Below are 16,639 nucleotides of genomic sequence, written 5' to 3' on the forward strand. Positions count from 1 at the left end.
TTTAACTGGATGATGGATAAATTGTTCCAGCGATCACTTCTGAGAGTTTTCTGGTTAAAGGCAGAATATCCCAGGTTTACAGAATGCCTCTCCCCAAGTGATTCTCTTTGTGCAAAATCCACTCCATCATTCACTCAATCACTCAATCATCATTCATGGATTTAATTTGTTAAACACTGAGTATGTGTTGTGTTCTGGAGATAAAGACAATATAGAGAAGAAAACAGGCAAGAGAACACAATGCCCCCAGCCCGCCAATCAAGGGCTCTTGCAGACCCCTGCACAGGGTTCTATGGAAGTGAGCCTGGAGTTTGTTCCTGCCAGTGGGTTCGTGGTCTTGCTGACTTCAAGAATGAAGCTGCAGACCGTCACGGTGAGTGTTACAGCTCTTAAAGGTGGCATGGACCCAAAGAGTGAGCAGCAGCAAGATTTACTGTGAAGAGCGAAAGAACAAAGCTTCCGCAGCGTGGACCAAGCAGGTTGCTGCTGCTGGCTGGGGTGGCCAGGTTTTATTCCCTTATTTGTCCCCTCCCATGTTCTGTTTCTGTCCTATTAGAATGCCCGTTTTCAATCTTCTCTGTGATTGGCTACTTTTAGGATCCTGCTGATTGGTGTGTTTTACAATCCTCTTGCTAGGTACAAGGCACTGATTGGTACGTTTTTACAGAGGGCTGATTAGTGCATTTTACTATCCCCTTGTTAGCTACAGCGTGTTGATTGGTGGGTTTTACAATCCTCTTGTAAGACAGAAAAGTTATCCAAGTCCCCACTCGACCCAGGAAGTCCAGCTGGCTTCACCTCTCACAAGGCCTCAGGCCTTGAGGGGAACAGGCAAAGCTGGATGGAGATTGCAGGATGTGACTAGGAGCTCTGAGGATGACTGAAAGGCACCCAGGAGCTGGGTGAGGAGAGAGTACACAGGCCAAGGCAGCAGCTACCCCATGCCTCAGGGTGAGGGCAGCTCGGCCCATAGCAGCAGGGGCACAACTGCAGTGTGGGGAGCGTGAGGAGAGGGAGTGTGTGTGGCCTGTGAGAGTGTGTGTGACATGGGTCTGGTGTGAGGAGTGTGTGTAGTGTGTGGTGTGTGTGGTGTGAGGTGTGTGTGGGGTGTGGTGTTGGTATGGTATGAAGAGTGCATGTGAGATAGTATGTGTGTAGTGTGTGGTGTGTGTGATGTGTGTGTGGTGTGAGGTGTGTGTGAGTGTGTGGGGTGTGGTGCTGGTATGGTGTGAAGAGTCTGTGCAATAGTGTGTAGTGTGTGGGGTGTGTGATATGTGTGAGGTATGAGGTGTGTGTGTGGGTTGTGGTGTGGGTATGGTGCGAGGAATGTGTGTGTGATTGTGTAGTGTGTGGTGTGTGTGATGTGTGTGGTGTGAAGTGTGTGTGTGTGGTGTGTGTATGATGTGTGTGTGTGGTATATGAGTGTGAAAGTGTGTGGTGTGAGGTGTGGGGGTGTGAGGTGTGGGTGTGTGTGGTGTGAGATGTGTGAGGTGTGTATATGTGTAGTGTGAGGTGTGTGGTGTGAAGTGTGAAGTGTGTGTGAGCATGTGTCTGGTGTGAAGTATGTGTGAGCAGGTGTATCTTGTCAGGTGTGAGGTGTGTGTGTGAGCATGTGTGTGGTGTGAGGTGTATGTTGTCAGGTGTGAGGTGTGTGTGTGTCATGTAAGAGGTGTGTGAGAGAGCGTGATGTCCAGGTAGTGGGTTACCTGGTCTTCAGCAGCAATGGCAGAGGGTAGCAGTGGGAGCTTCCAGAGAGCCACAGGCCTGGTTATGACTGGCTGGGATGGTGGGTCCCCCCCAAGTAGCTCCACAATAACAATGGGCTTTTTGGTGGCCATGAGCTCATGAATCCTTTCTATGCTGTAAGAACACAAGAAAATATGTGGTTTGCATTTCACAGATTACTGTTAACATTTTACAGATGAGAGCTTGGAACAGCACGAAGACGTACTGACATAATTTACCATAATTTTGCAGCAGTTCTGTGCTGGAGAGTAGAACACAGACTCGCCTTTGATCCCTTCAAGTAATCTCATTGCTCATCAGTGTCGCTGCCAAGCTCCTGGAGGAAAGAGACGATGCTATAAACGGAAGACGCAGTGCTTCTCATTGCGCACTTGATGAGTGGCTTGATGGTCATCGATGTGTGTCCCCAGGGGAATTTGATTCCTAATGACAGGTGTGTCTCAGTACCTTAGAGGGCTTTTTGAAACAAAGTTAGTTGTTACCTAGTACCTTATGATTGTGGGACCGAGCAAAATGCTTACATTATTAATTCTTGACTTGTGTTACCTAAAGGTTTGATGGCATTTCAATACTCTCCAAATGTAATTTTGTAGCCAATGCTTAGGAATGAGAGGCTGTACTCTAGGGATTCCAGTCTCTTTCCCTTTCTTATTTTCCCCTCCAACGGCTCACCCTTTGTCCGAGTCATCGCATTACATCATTCTCAGAAGAGGTCGTGGCAAGAGCAGGGAGACGAAACAAAACCCATGATGGCCATTTTGTTCTCTTCTTCAGTAGCTCTCAGAAATGATTTGACAGGACATGTACCCTCTGGCTAAAATGCACTTCAGGGTTCACCTTTACACATGTAACTCCTTCATAGTCGTGGTCTCTTCCATCCCCTACTCTCCCACGCCCGCTCACCACACACACATAGACACAACCCTGCACTCATTCCTTAGCAATATACAACTGAGGGTAGGTTGTGGTTATCTAGAATTCCTAATTAAGAAGGTTAAAAAAAATTAACAGAAACATACCATGTAATAGACCATACGAACCCTCTAGACTCAGAGTATGTTCTGGATCAACCACTAATGAAAAGAAGTTTAACTTTGGGCATATAACTCACTGTCTCTGAGCCTCATTTTCTCCTGCAAAGCTGGGAATGTTGGCTTAAATGCTGCTCAATTCCCTTCCAATTCTGTGGAGTTCACATGAGCAAAATGAACTTTGCACCCCAGGGCATGAGGAATATTCATCTGATGCTTTAAGTTAGAGTGTTCTTTCTTTGCTGTCCAACAGCTGGAGATAATTAATTGCAAATAAAAAAAAAATGGTCTGCAGCCCAGCTTTCAAGATGAGACACTCTGTCGATGGTATTTCCATGAACTTTGGAAGATGTATTAGTTGTGGAATACAGGCCGTTGGAATTTCCAGAGCCAACTTCAAGGATGGGATTGAAGCAGTACTTACAGAGGCCAGAACCTACCAAGGAAGAAGTGATGCGTGATTATCATAAGAGACCTGGAATCTCCGGTTTTAATTGTTGTAGTAAAACCGGTAGAGGTACGACCCACGAATTAAGCTAAACATTAAGTTTTTGATTTGAACTTTTACCACAAATGGAAAAAAATGCTTTCATTTTCAATCAGTTGTATGAAGTTATTTGGACATAGTCAGATCTTTCCCCCATCTTTCCAGTAGCAAATTTAATCTTCAGTTCCACATATAGTGAATAGGTGTATTCAATACATTAGGCAAATGACAACAGGAAAGTTGAAGGACAAATAAATAAAAGCTCATTCTTCAGAAGGGTGACTAGAAGTACTCCTTTATAATTATTATCTGCCATTATTTTATTTTACATTAGTGTCAGGGATATTATTCCAAACTGCTATTTTTCCCTCAGTTGATCTGGGAATAAAGTATTGCCCAGGACTTCTAGGCTGTGTTTATACAAATATTTAGGAAAAGCCTTAAGTAGCCCTTAAGTATGTAGATATAAATTTCTCGCTATACAGCTGTGTTCTACTAAATATTTTTATAATTATCACATAATGATGGGGAAAATACTAGTGTCTGTAGGGGGAAGGGGTGTCTGTGTGTGTGTGTGTGTATGTGCATGTGTTTCTCCTATACTTTGAATGTCTGTGTCCCTCAGAAATTTACGGCAAAACTTAATCCCAAATGCAATAGTGTTAAGAGGTGGGGTCTTTTGGGAAGTGATTAAGCCATGATGGCCGCACCCTGGTGAATGGGATTAATGCCCTCATAAAAGAGGCTCCAGACAGTTGCCTGGTCCTTCCATTTCTTCTGCAATTGTGAGGACACAATGTTAGTTCCTTTTGCCTTTCTGCCCTGTGAGGACCCAGCAAGAAATTGCCATCAACGTGGAACAGGCCCTCACCAGACACCAAGTCTGCTGGTGCCTTGATCTTAAGCTTTCCAGCCTCCAAAATCATAAAAAATAGATTTTTGTTATTTATAAGCTATCCAGCCTAAGGTATTTTGTTATAGCAGCAGAAATGGACTCGGACAGTTTTTATGTCTTTTTCTTGAGGGAGATTGGGAGGAAAAGGGAATAAGTTGTAATTATTTAGTTAATTAAAATTGGCTTTCTGCAGCCTTAGTAAAGATTTGGAATTTTTTTTTGTTGGTCCATTGTCTAGCATGTTCCTACCATAAAAATGAAGTTCTTCCTAATTTCAGAAATGACTTTTTATTCAAGTATTCATTTCAATTATGTGTCAAGAATTCAAAAAAAGTTAATTTTAATATTCTTTACTCAAGCACATTTTAGTGACTTTAATATCCAGAAGTTTGCAATAATCACATCAGTTCTTTGGTTTTGATAATGAAGCAACAAGCAAGAGAAAGAACTGCATTGATCAAATGATAACTTGGCTTGGCATCCTTTCCTTGGTAGAAGAGAAGTGGCAAGACCAATTTCCTGCTAAGTTGGGGATGTTTATCAAATCCTTAAGTTGGCTTCTGAAAGTTCCATTTCTTGAGTGATACTACCTTTTTGCTCATACAGAGCTTTTGTTCATTGAAGGCTACAAACAAATGTATTTGAGATATTCCCCTTTGGTTCAGTGAACAACTTCATGACTGCTGTCTCTCCTTGTCCATTGATGCTAAAGCGTTCCCAGCCTCGTCTCCTCCCAGAGCCAGGTCAAGAGCATGAGTTTCCTTACGGGTCTCTACCTTCAGGTTCTCTCTAATTTACTTTCATGAAACAGAAAACTAATTCTTCTAACACACTATTTATTATGATCAAGTTCCCATCTGAAATAACCCAGTCACTAATTTTATCTCAAACCTTGATTTCTACCCCAAGCGCCAGACTCACAAATCCCATTGCTTAGCATTTCCACGTGGATGTCTCATCATCATCTCATATTTAACATAATCAAATTGAACTCCTGATCCCTTCAAACACCTCTCAAATCATGCCCCATTTCACTAAATGGCTCTCTTTGGCACCCTGCTACTCAAGCGCCAAACCTTGAAGTCCACCCCCGCCACACAAACCACATCCCATTTCACGCGATTCTCTTGCATCTAACTTTGAGGGGCATCCAAACATAACCCCTTCTCAGGACTTGCTCTGCTCCCTCTCCAGTGCAGGCCTCAGCAGCTCTCAGGAGGCTCCTGAAATTGCCTCTCAACTGATCGCTCTGTTTCTCCTCTTAATCTCCTGAATATCAGTGTCCACAATTTACCCAGAAGATTCTTTCAGAACATAACTCAGACTCTGTCACCCCTCTGCTCACAGCCCTTGGTGGAAGGGCTGAGAGGAAACTCTAGCCTTCACCATGGCCTTTTGGGGCCTCCTTGATAGGATGCCTGCCTCATCCCTGACTTCCTTCCCAACAGCTCCGTTACCCACGTTGCTCCAGCCTCACTAACCTCTGTGCTTGCAGGACTTGGGGGGCCCACAGTTTTTTTTTCTTTTTTTTTTTTTTTTTGGCGGGGGACAGAGTTTTGCTCTTGTTGTCCAGGATGGAGTGCAGTGGAGCGATCTTGGCTCACTGCAACCTCTGCCTCCCGGGTTAAAGTGATTCTCCTGCCTCAGCCTCCAGAGTAGCTGGGATTACAGGTGTGCACCACCACACCTAGCTAATTTTTGTATTTTTGGTAGAGACGGAGTTTCACCATGTTGGTCAGGCTGGTCTTCAACTCCTGGCCTCAGGTGATCCACCCGCCTTGGCCTCTCAAAGTGCTGGGATCACAAGCGTGAGCCACCACACCCGGCCAGGCCTACAGTTTTCTGAAAGCTTGTGCTGTTTGTTCCCTCAGATAAAAAATCTCAACTCCCCCTCCCACTGGCTTCACTTAGGCCCCTTCTCATGTGTCCCCTTGTCAGATTGACACATCCAGAGCAGAGATCACTCCCCTGGGAGCACTCCACACTGGTGACCATACCACCTGCCGATTTCCCTCTGTGCGCCTTACTCTGCTGGGATTTTCATAGCACCTTTCCTCACCTGTGGCATGTTAGACAATGAGCCCTCAAGAAAGGGACTTTACTTTATTCACTGCTCTATTTCTAGCATCTGGATTACAGTCTGGCACACAGTAGGTACTCTGTAAATATTTACTGAATGAATGATTAATAAGGCCACCCCAGTGCCACTAACACTGTCAGCTGCTCATTCATTCTGGGCTGGATGGAACAGGCTGGTGATCTTTTTCTTTGTTCCCTATCTCCTATCTCAATTCATATAGTATATGTTATAATAAGAGTAATTTATACCCTCATTACTCTCCCCAGTTATCTTCCTGTCCAGACTACTCATAAAAACAATGCCTTTCCTTCTGAACAATATGCTTCTTACCCATTTACCTAATCAAGGCAACACTGGGTTCTATAATTTCTGGTTTTTAAAAAATTCACATAAAATGTACTCTTTGTTGGTGTACAATTCTGAGTTTTAACATACATATACATTCTTATAACCAATACCGCCATCAAGATACAGAATATTTTTATCATCCCAAAAAACTCTTTCACTGTGGGAGTCCCTACAAAATCAAACCCTTCCCCACCCCAAGGCCCTGGCTATCCCCAATTTCCTTCACTATAGTTTTGTGTGATCCAGAATGTCACATAAGTGGAATCATACAGGATATAACCTTTCAAGATGGTTTTTTCTCCACTCAGCATACCATTTTTGAGATCCATGCCTATTCTTTTGTGCATTAGTCCCTTGATCTCATTTATTGCTTCATTATGTTCCATTGTATAGATATGCCAGAGTTTACCCTTTGCTTATTGAAGGACACTGAGTTGTTTCCAGTTTTCAACAATTATGAAGAAAGCTGCTATTTACATTTGTGTACAGATTTTTGTGAGAAAGTAAGTTTTAATTTCTCTATGGTAAATACTTGTAAGTGGGATTGCTAGGTCTTATGTTCAACTTACAGAGTGTCTTATAAAGACACCGCCAGGCTTTCCCAGAGGAGCTCTACCATGTTGCATTTCCATCAGCAGTGTATGAGAGTTCAATTTCTTCATAATCTCAATGGCATTTGGTGATATGATTTTTAAAAATCGTTATTCTAATAAGTGGACAATGATGTCTTATAGCGATTTTAGTTTCTGTTTCCCTAGTGGCTAATAACATGGAATATTATTGTATGTGCTTATTTGCCAACTGTATACCACCTTTGGCATCTGTTCAAATCTTTTGCCCATTTTTATTGGGTTATTTATTTTTCTCTTATTTATTTTCAGAATTTTTTCATCTATTCTGGATATAAGTCCCCTGTCAGATATATTATTTGCAAGTATTTTCACCCTGTCTGTAGAATCTCTTTGTTCTCTTAATGTCTTTTGAAGAAAAAGCATTTTTTCATTTTAGTAAGTCCAATTTATCTTTTTTTATTTTTTTTTACTTTTATGGATTATGCTTGTGGTGTTAAATCTAAGAACTCAAGGTCACATAAAGTTTCCTTGGTTTTATTCTAAAAGTTGTATAGTTTTATGTTTTACATTTACATCTATAAGCCACCTTTAGTTAACCTGAATCATGTTTTTGCATACGGTTGTACAATTGTTCAAAACACTAGTTGATAAGACTAATCTTACTCAATCGAATTGCCTTCTTATTTTTGTCGAAAACCAGTCAGGGAATATTTGAATGGGCCTATTACTAAACTTTGTATTTTGTTCCATTGACATATAGAAAGTAAGACTATGTGTTCTCAAATACCACACTATCTTGATTAGTATGGCTTTGTCTTAAAATGGGTAGTGTGAATTCTCCAACCTTATTGTTCTTTTCCAAAATTGTGTGCTTATTCTCATTCCTTTTTCTTTACATGTAGATTTAGAATCTGCTTATATTTGCAAAAAATCCTCTTGGGATTTTGATTCTGATAATAATCAATAGAAAAAATTGGAGAGAATTGACATCTTAAATCTGATCTTTCAATTTGCTGATTTATTTAGGTTGTTGATTTTTCATCAGCTTTGCATAATTTTTGCTTTACAGATCCTGAACATGTTTTGTTAGATAAATATTCAAATATTTTTGAGAACTATTGTATATGGTATTATTTTTCAAATATTGGTTTCTAATTGTTCTTAATTATTATATAAAAATACAATTGATTTCAGAGAGATGGTCTTGTATCCCGTGGCCTTGTTAAACTTATTTATTAGTTCCAGAAGTTATTTTTTGTAGATTCTTTGGTATTTTCCAGTAGAAAATATGTATTCTCTGAATACCAAAAGTTTTTTGTTTTTCCTTTACAATATTGCTTTTTCTTGCCTTATTGCACTAAGATTTTAAATACAATGTTTATAGGAGTGGTGAGGTTAAACATACCGGCCTTCTTAGTCCTGGGCTGGGTGGTGGGGAAGAAATAGTCAGTATTTTACCACTAATATAGGGTGGTGGGGAAGAAATAGTCAGTATTTTACCACTAACTATAAAGTTAGATGTGGGCTTTCGAAATGTCTTTTTAAAAACCAGGTTAAGGAAGTTTTTTTCATTACTACTTTGCCAAGAATGTTTATTATGAATGGATATTGATTATTTTTAAATGCCTGTTCTACCTCATTTGATGTAATATGGTTTTCTCTTCTTTAGACTATGAATTTGATGGGTTACTCTTGATTGATTTTGAATATTGAATAACCTTGCATTCTAAGAAAAATTATACTTCTTTATGGTGTATTTTTTGTTATGTATTGGTGAATTTGATTGGCTAATACTTTTTGTGTAGTTATCAATGTCCATGAAGTGGTATTGGTCTGTAGTTTTCTTTACTTGAAATGTCCTGTGTGGCTTTTGTATGAGAATAATTCCATACTAATGAAATATATAAAATACAAAGAGTTCTGATTTTCAAGATATATGAATACTAGTTATTAAAAAGGGATATGTGTAAAGACACATCTCACAGCATTTTTGTTCAGAATTTCAATAGTTATCTTAAAATTATATGAACTCTAGCATAATAATAACTGGAAAATCTCCAAATACTTGGAACTCAAACAACAACCTTTTCAAAAAAGAAAAAAAATCTTATGAGTCAAGAGGAAGTCTCAAGGGAAATTAGAAAACATTTAAAATGAGTAAAATGTTCCCTTCTCTTTTATTTATTAAATAGATTAGTGTAGAATTGGTGTTATTACTTCTTTAAATATTTTATAGCATTCCCGAAATTATCTCTACATAGAATGTTCTTTTTGATAAGATTTTTAACTACAAATTTAATTTCTTTAATAGATATAAGACTATTCAAGTTATCTATTTCATCTTGGGTGAATTTTACTTTGCTACATTTTTACTTTTCCTACTTTTAAGGAAATGGCTCATTTTTTTCCTAAATTGTTAAATTTTTATGTAGCCAGTTGCTGGTATAATATAATAATTAAGAACAATTAGAAACTGACATTTGAAAAATATCATGTACAATAGTTCTCAAAAATATTTGAATATCTAACAAAACAAATTCAGGATCTGTAAGCTAAAAACTATGCAAAGCGGATGAGAGAAATAAAAAACCTAAACATATCAGTGAATTGGAAGACTAAATTTAAGATGTCAATTCTCCTTACTTTATTCTGTTGATTTTCCCTTATTATTCTTATAATGTATATGAGTTTATAGTGATATTCCTTCTTTCATTCCTTATATTAGTAATTTGTATCATTTCTCCTTTATATTTGTATGTCTGGCTAGAGGTTTATTATAGTGTTATTAATCTTTTAAGAATTGTTGGTTTACTCTTTTTTTGTTTTCAATTTCATTTATTTCTGCCATTATTTGTAATATTCTTTTTTCCTGTGTGTTTTGGGTCTATTTTCTTCTTTTTTCTGCTTTCCTGATGCAGAAGCTTAAAGTGCTGATTTGAAATCTTTATTCTTTTCTAATAAAAGTACTGAGTGCTATAAATTTTCCTCTAAGTTTTGCTTTAGCTATATCACACAAGTTTTGATAGGTTATATTTTCATTTTATTCAATTCAAATATTTAAAAATTTCCCTTAAGACTTGCTTTTTGACCCATGAAGTTTTTAAGAAGGGTATTGTTAATTTCCAAATATATGAAGATTTTCAGTTATTATTTTGTTAGAGTTCATATAATTTTAACATAACCACTGAAATTCTGAACAAAGACACTGCAGGAAGAATGTGTTAATTTGTTCAGAATTTCAGTGGTTTTGTTACATCCCTTTTTAATGTCTGCTATTCAGTTACTTAAATAATTTGAATCTTTAATCATTTCCCACATCATTTCTGACTCAGCCATCCTTGGCCATTTTATTCTCTTCTGGATAAAGTTATTGGATATTACCGGTCATTTGATTCCTTTCAAATTGTTCTATAGTCATGTGTTGCTTAACTACCAGGATACATTCAGAGAAGTGCATCATTAGTTGGTTTTGTCATTGTGTGAACATCACAGACCACACTTATACTTACCTAGATGGCACAGCCTACTACACACCTAGGTTGTATGATATAGCCCATTGCTCCTAGGCTACAAACCTGGACAGCAGGTTACTGTGCTGAATACTGTAGGCGATTGGAACATAATGTAAGTATTTGTGTATCTAAACATAGAAAAGATACAGTAAATGTGGCATTATATTATGGGACCACTGTCGTATAAGCAGTCTGGCACTGACCAACACGTCCTTTTGCGATGCACAACTGTACATCCACCACTTCCAAATTATTTAATATTCTTTCCTATAAAAGCTTCTACTCTGTGTAAAATTCTCTATTCTCAGTTCTCTAAACACAATAGGCTAGAAGTCTGAAAATACTTGCCTTTTTCCCGTGACTGTGCCTTAGCTGTTACACCTGCAGACGATTTGGTGCCCTTATCCTTTTTCTCCCTTGCCTATGTCCTGCCATCCTTTCAGAGACTAATTAAATTTTATCTTCCCTTCCCAAGTCCCTTTGACATTCATGACTACTCCTCAAAAAACATTTTTGTATATTAATGCAAAATGAAATTTCCAAGCCAGGTCATATAATCCTTAGATGCCTGAGGATAACAATCAAATACTGTGCCTCTCAGTACTCTGAGAGTAGAGTTCACTGCACATAGTAGCTTCTCAGTGAAAAGTTTTGCTCCTTTTGCTCCTTTCTACTGGTGATTTGGTGGTGAGTGCTCACTAGAAAATAAAAACTGTTGTGTTTAGAGAACTGAGAATAGAGAGGGGCATTTTACACAGAGTAGAAGCTTTTAGAGGAAAGAATATGACATAATTTGGAAGTGGTGGATGTACAGTTGTGCGTCACAAAAGGGCGTGTTTGTCAATGCCAGACTGCTTATATGACAGTGGTCCCATAATATAATGCCAAATTTTACTATACCTTTTATATGTTTAGATACACAAATACCATAAAACCTAGATAATTCTTTAACCACCATCTTTACCCAAAACACAGAATAGCATTTCTCCAAATGTGTGTAGGGGTATATAAGAGGCTAATTCCAATGGGAAAAAAAAAGTTCTATTTTCAAAAATTGTTGGGAAACCATGTGTGGCAATCACCTATTCACCCCATTGGTGGAAGAGGGACTCCCCACTTTAAATAGCACAAAAGGCGGCCAAACACAGAACACTTAACACTGGGAAGATGGGCTGCACATCAGTTTATTAGTCATACATGCTCACAGCCAGGGCAGGAAGGCATCACGCACTGTGATGGGCCACATGAGAGCTGCACTCAGGGGCAGAGGAAGCCAGAGGGGCTGTGGGAAGCAGAGCCATGTATACCAGGAGGGTGAGTTGACCCCTGGTTCCCATGGGAAGATGTAATTGGCTTGTTTAATTTTATGGCTGGTAGGGAGCTGAAGCCCATTCGATTGAGGACCAGAAGAAGTGCAGTCGGCCCAGCTGATGGGGGAATTAGCTAGGTGGGGAGCTTATCTGATGAGAACGGGGGAGGCGAGGTCTTTGGGGCCTTATAAGGCTCAAAGAGGTCAAGTCAGCACTTTAAATTGATAATGCTAAGCAGATTTACTTATTACAGGACTTCCTGGAGACTCTAGTGTGCTAACGTCAGTATACTCTCAAGAAGGGGTAATATATGTGGTGCTTCTTAAACCTGTTTATGCATGCTACAGTTGTTAAAGAGGAAGATTTTGTTGGTTGGTGTTTAAGAAATTCATTTTGAAAAATCCTGCTTTAGAACATCGATATATTCAACATGGTGGCTAAAATAGTTATGACTAAAGTGATTGTCCACTTAATTAACTTTTATTATAAGAAGTTGTATGGGGAAAATAAAATAAAATAAACTGCATATTAACTAAGGTAAAATATTTCTGCGTGCCTTTCTTTTATTTGAAAATTCCCATCCTTATTTATGCTCAACCTGAGTTTGTCTTTAGCAACATGTCTTTTCTATTAAGTAGTATTTACTACACTACACAAATATTTTATGTACAGTTTTCTAAGATCATCTTTCAATTGGATAATATCTGTGAGTAAAATTATAGGTTTATTTAGAGGAACAAAGACCATGAACGAAGCCTCATATTAACTTTGCGGCATGTTTCTGAACACATTCAGCCCAGTTGAGGGCTGTCTCACATACATTCAAGGTAGTTGGGTCCAAGATAAAGTAGGTAGCAAATAGCTCATCTATTCCTATGTTCTCTCAAATTTGCTCTCTCTTAACACACACAGCCATTCCATTTGTCCCCAGCCATTCCATTCGAGGCAGCTACTGCTTTATACTCTGCAGAACTCTTATTGTAATCCTGAAGAAATTGACTCCAGGAGGGATGGGAATGGTGATTTCCTTCTAATATTGAAGTATGGAGATGGTAAAGTATCTAACACTGTTTAAAATGCCTTCAATGGCTCCTTTCTATCCATCTGTTCTGCCGTCTTGCTTTTTCCTACCTCTGTGCCTCCACTTTTCCAACCTCTGTGCCTCCACTTTTCCAAATTGTATTCCCTGGGCATGCTTTCTCCTCTTTGAAGAGTGTTTAAATTCTGGTGTTTATGAGGCATCAATTCATATTTTATTTTTTCCCATAAATTGTTCCTTGACAATACACAAGATGTCCTCAGTAACACTTAATAGTGTGCTGAATCAAATTGTTTCTTTATTTATGCTGAGACCAACGTTTTTGTTTTAGAGAGTCATTTATGGAATATAATTGTAGCTCATATTATGCTATAATACACACATATTACATAAATATAATTCTGATAAAATAACTCATGTGTTAAATAGTGAATACACAAAGATTTGAAATTTACCATCACTGATGTGCTTTAGAATTCACAAGAATATTTTATTATTATTTTTTCTATTGTAAGATGTAGGGCCGGGCACGGTGGCTCACGCCTGTAATCCCAGCCCTTTGGGAGGCCGAGGCAGGTAGATTACCTGAGGTCAGAAGTTCGAGGCCAGCCTTGGCCAACATGGAGAAACCGTGTCTCTACTAAAAATACAAAAATTAGCCGGGCTTGGTGGTGGGTGCCTGTAATCCCAGCTACCCCGGAAGGCTGAGGCAGGAGAATCGCTGTACCCAGAAGGCGGAGGTTGTAGTGAGCAGAGATCGCACTACTGCGCTCCAGCTTGGGTGACAGAGCGAGACTCCATCTCTAAACAAACAAACAAACAAACAAAAAGATGTAAAATTGGCTAGCACTGTAATAAACTTGGACAGTATTCTACTTGATATTGAGAAGTATAAACTTATTTTTCCTTTAAAAAATTATTTGTTGCCACAAAGCCACAAGTAGTACCTTATTTTATAACTTGTGAAATTAATCTGAACATAAATCACCCTAGAAAAAAATAGTGTAAATCATGGCAGAATGGGTAAAAGTCAATAGGCACATAAGCATCATAACAACCTGTGAAAGATGAGGTCAGATGGAGATAACTCCCTGTGGTAATAAGAGAGCCCTGGGAGGGGAGGAGCAGGAAAGACAAGGGGTCCCTGGGAGTCACTCTGTCTAGTCTTGGGATCTTGGGAGACACTCATGGTTTCCTGGGCTTTTCCCCAGGAATTTGGCATTGAACTTGATGTTAATCCGAGAGAGTTTCCAGTCCCTGACTGCAAGGCAGGATGAGGACATGTGGCCCCGAGTTGCAGGGCCTGTGGAGAGCCCAGAGCTGTGGGCAGACAACATAGTGGCCCCACAGAACCTCAGGGGCCTCGCCCTGTCCAGAGCTCCACATGAGGTGACGCCCTGCAGAGGGAACCTCTGACCAGCAGGCAGGGGCCCCATGTTGCCCTGGTGGATGGAAGTGGACGTGAGAGGCAGCATGAGACACCTGGGACAGGGTCCCACTGGGCCTGGCACTACCTGGCTGAACTGGAGTGAGGGCTTGGCTTCTCCATCATCTTTAAAGGGGATGATGCTATGTGTTGTAGATGTGGAAGCGATGTGAATAAACCTGGCACAGAGGACGCATGACATTAATAATTGTTTCATTTTCTAAGTATGTATGGCTTATCACATCCCAAAGCTGCATGAAGGATTGCTAGGGAGTAAATATACAAAAATTATGCAGGCCTTGGAGCAATGCGCTCTCTTCCAGGGGAAGAAAGACACCCAGTTGGCATATCTGGGCTGGTCATGTAATTTAGAGTTCTAAGGGGAATGAGTCTGAAAGTGGGAAGGTGCGAGAGTATTAATTATGCCACTATAGTATATGCCAGAAAGGACTGTCCTGGCAAACTGTGGTGTGTGGCCACCTTAAGCCTCAGCAGAGGATTCCTGCCCTCCTTGGATGAGGCTGGGCCTCCTTTGAGTGGCTTCCGCAACATTCTGCTGTACCCACCATCACCCTAACCAAACCGTGTGGAGGCTTATTAAGGCTCTGTCACATTAACCCAAAATAAGCACCTGCTCAGGTGTCAGATGAGGTGCAATGTTGGGATCAGGAACATGTTCATTTAGATACCTATTCATCCTAGCTCTGGGCAGGTGGTTGAAGTTTAATATTTATTTGCCAAATGGTTGTAATGTTAAAGGTGAGTGGTATCTCTAACTTTTGTAATTTGGACCTCAACTACGTTACATATGTGCATATGTAATGTATATATATCATGTGTGGATATATACATTACATTATATATAATGTATATATGTAATTCATATATAATGTGTGTAAATACATTACATTATATATAGTGTATATATACATAACTACATTATATATTATGTATATAACCTAAGCATGTGCTTTTATATAAAATGGAATCTATAATACAAGTATGTATAAAATAAATTCCAAAATGAGTAGTACATTGTTTATGCTATTGAACAAAAGCAATGTTAGGCTTCAACAGTCAAGGTAGGATTATGAAGAAAATGTAAACTTTATGCTAAAAAAAAGAAAAATGATTACTCTTCAACCTTAAAAAAGAAGAAAATCCTGTTACCTGTGACACCATGGATGAATTCAGAAGATATACTAATTGGGTAAAATAACCCGGGCATAGAAAGATAAATATGCATGATCTCACATAGATATGGCATCTAAAACAAAAAGCAAACTTACAGAAGCAGAGAATAGAATGGTGGATACGAGGGGCTGGAAGGACAGGGAGATGTTGGTTAAAGGACACAGAATTTCAATTAGACAGGAGGAATACCTTCTGGAGATCTATTATACAACATGGTGCCCATAGTTAATAATAATGTGTTGTATACTTCAAATTCGCTAAAAAAGTAGATTTTCAATGTTCTCATTACAAAAGGATAAGATGTAAGGTAATAGATGTGTTAACTAGCTTGATTTAATAATTTACAACATATACATATATTCAAACTTGTCATGGTGTACCATAAATATGTAAAATTTTTGTCAATTAAAAGTAAATAAATAAGGTAAAAATATGGAGAAACATTGAGTTTGAAAATATATGTGATAGAATGAAGTACCTTATCCTGTGTATTTTGTTTTGCATTGTTTTATTAAAAAGTCAATATTTTTTCTAACTTAAAATATATTAAATGTTATGGTAGAGTTAATAAAAGTAATTATAGAGATTTCATTTTCATCTCCGTTGTTTTAAAAATAAAAGAGTCTTAAAAGTTATACTTGTTTTCTGGTTTACTGCTTCACCTTTGTTGATATGATCATGGAGGATATTTAGATACACTAGGACATTTTTTCTTTAGGGTAGAATTGTTTGTTTTAACTGTGCATTAAAGATTTTTGCACTAGGATTAGATTACATCGGACGTATTAGAGTTAGTTTCCACTCAGTAGGAGACTTATTAATGTAGTTTTTGCTTTGAAAGACATTAAAGTTATGAAAAGAAAGGCCCTGAGGTTATACTAGTCATTTCTGATGGTAAAATCCGTTTTAAATATATTCGCATCAAGTTGTCAGTCTCTTGAATATTGAACTTCTGTTAAGTTTCACTGGTTACACATGACTTAATATTTTATTGGGTAG

The sequence above is a fragment of the Pan troglodytes genome, chromosome 17 (assembly GCF_028858775.2).
Source record: "Pan troglodytes isolate AG18354 chromosome 17, NHGRI_mPanTro3-v2.0_pri, whole genome shotgun sequence".
NCBI classification, from domain to species: domain Eukaryota; kingdom Metazoa; phylum Chordata; class Mammalia; order Primates; family Hominidae; genus Pan; species Pan troglodytes.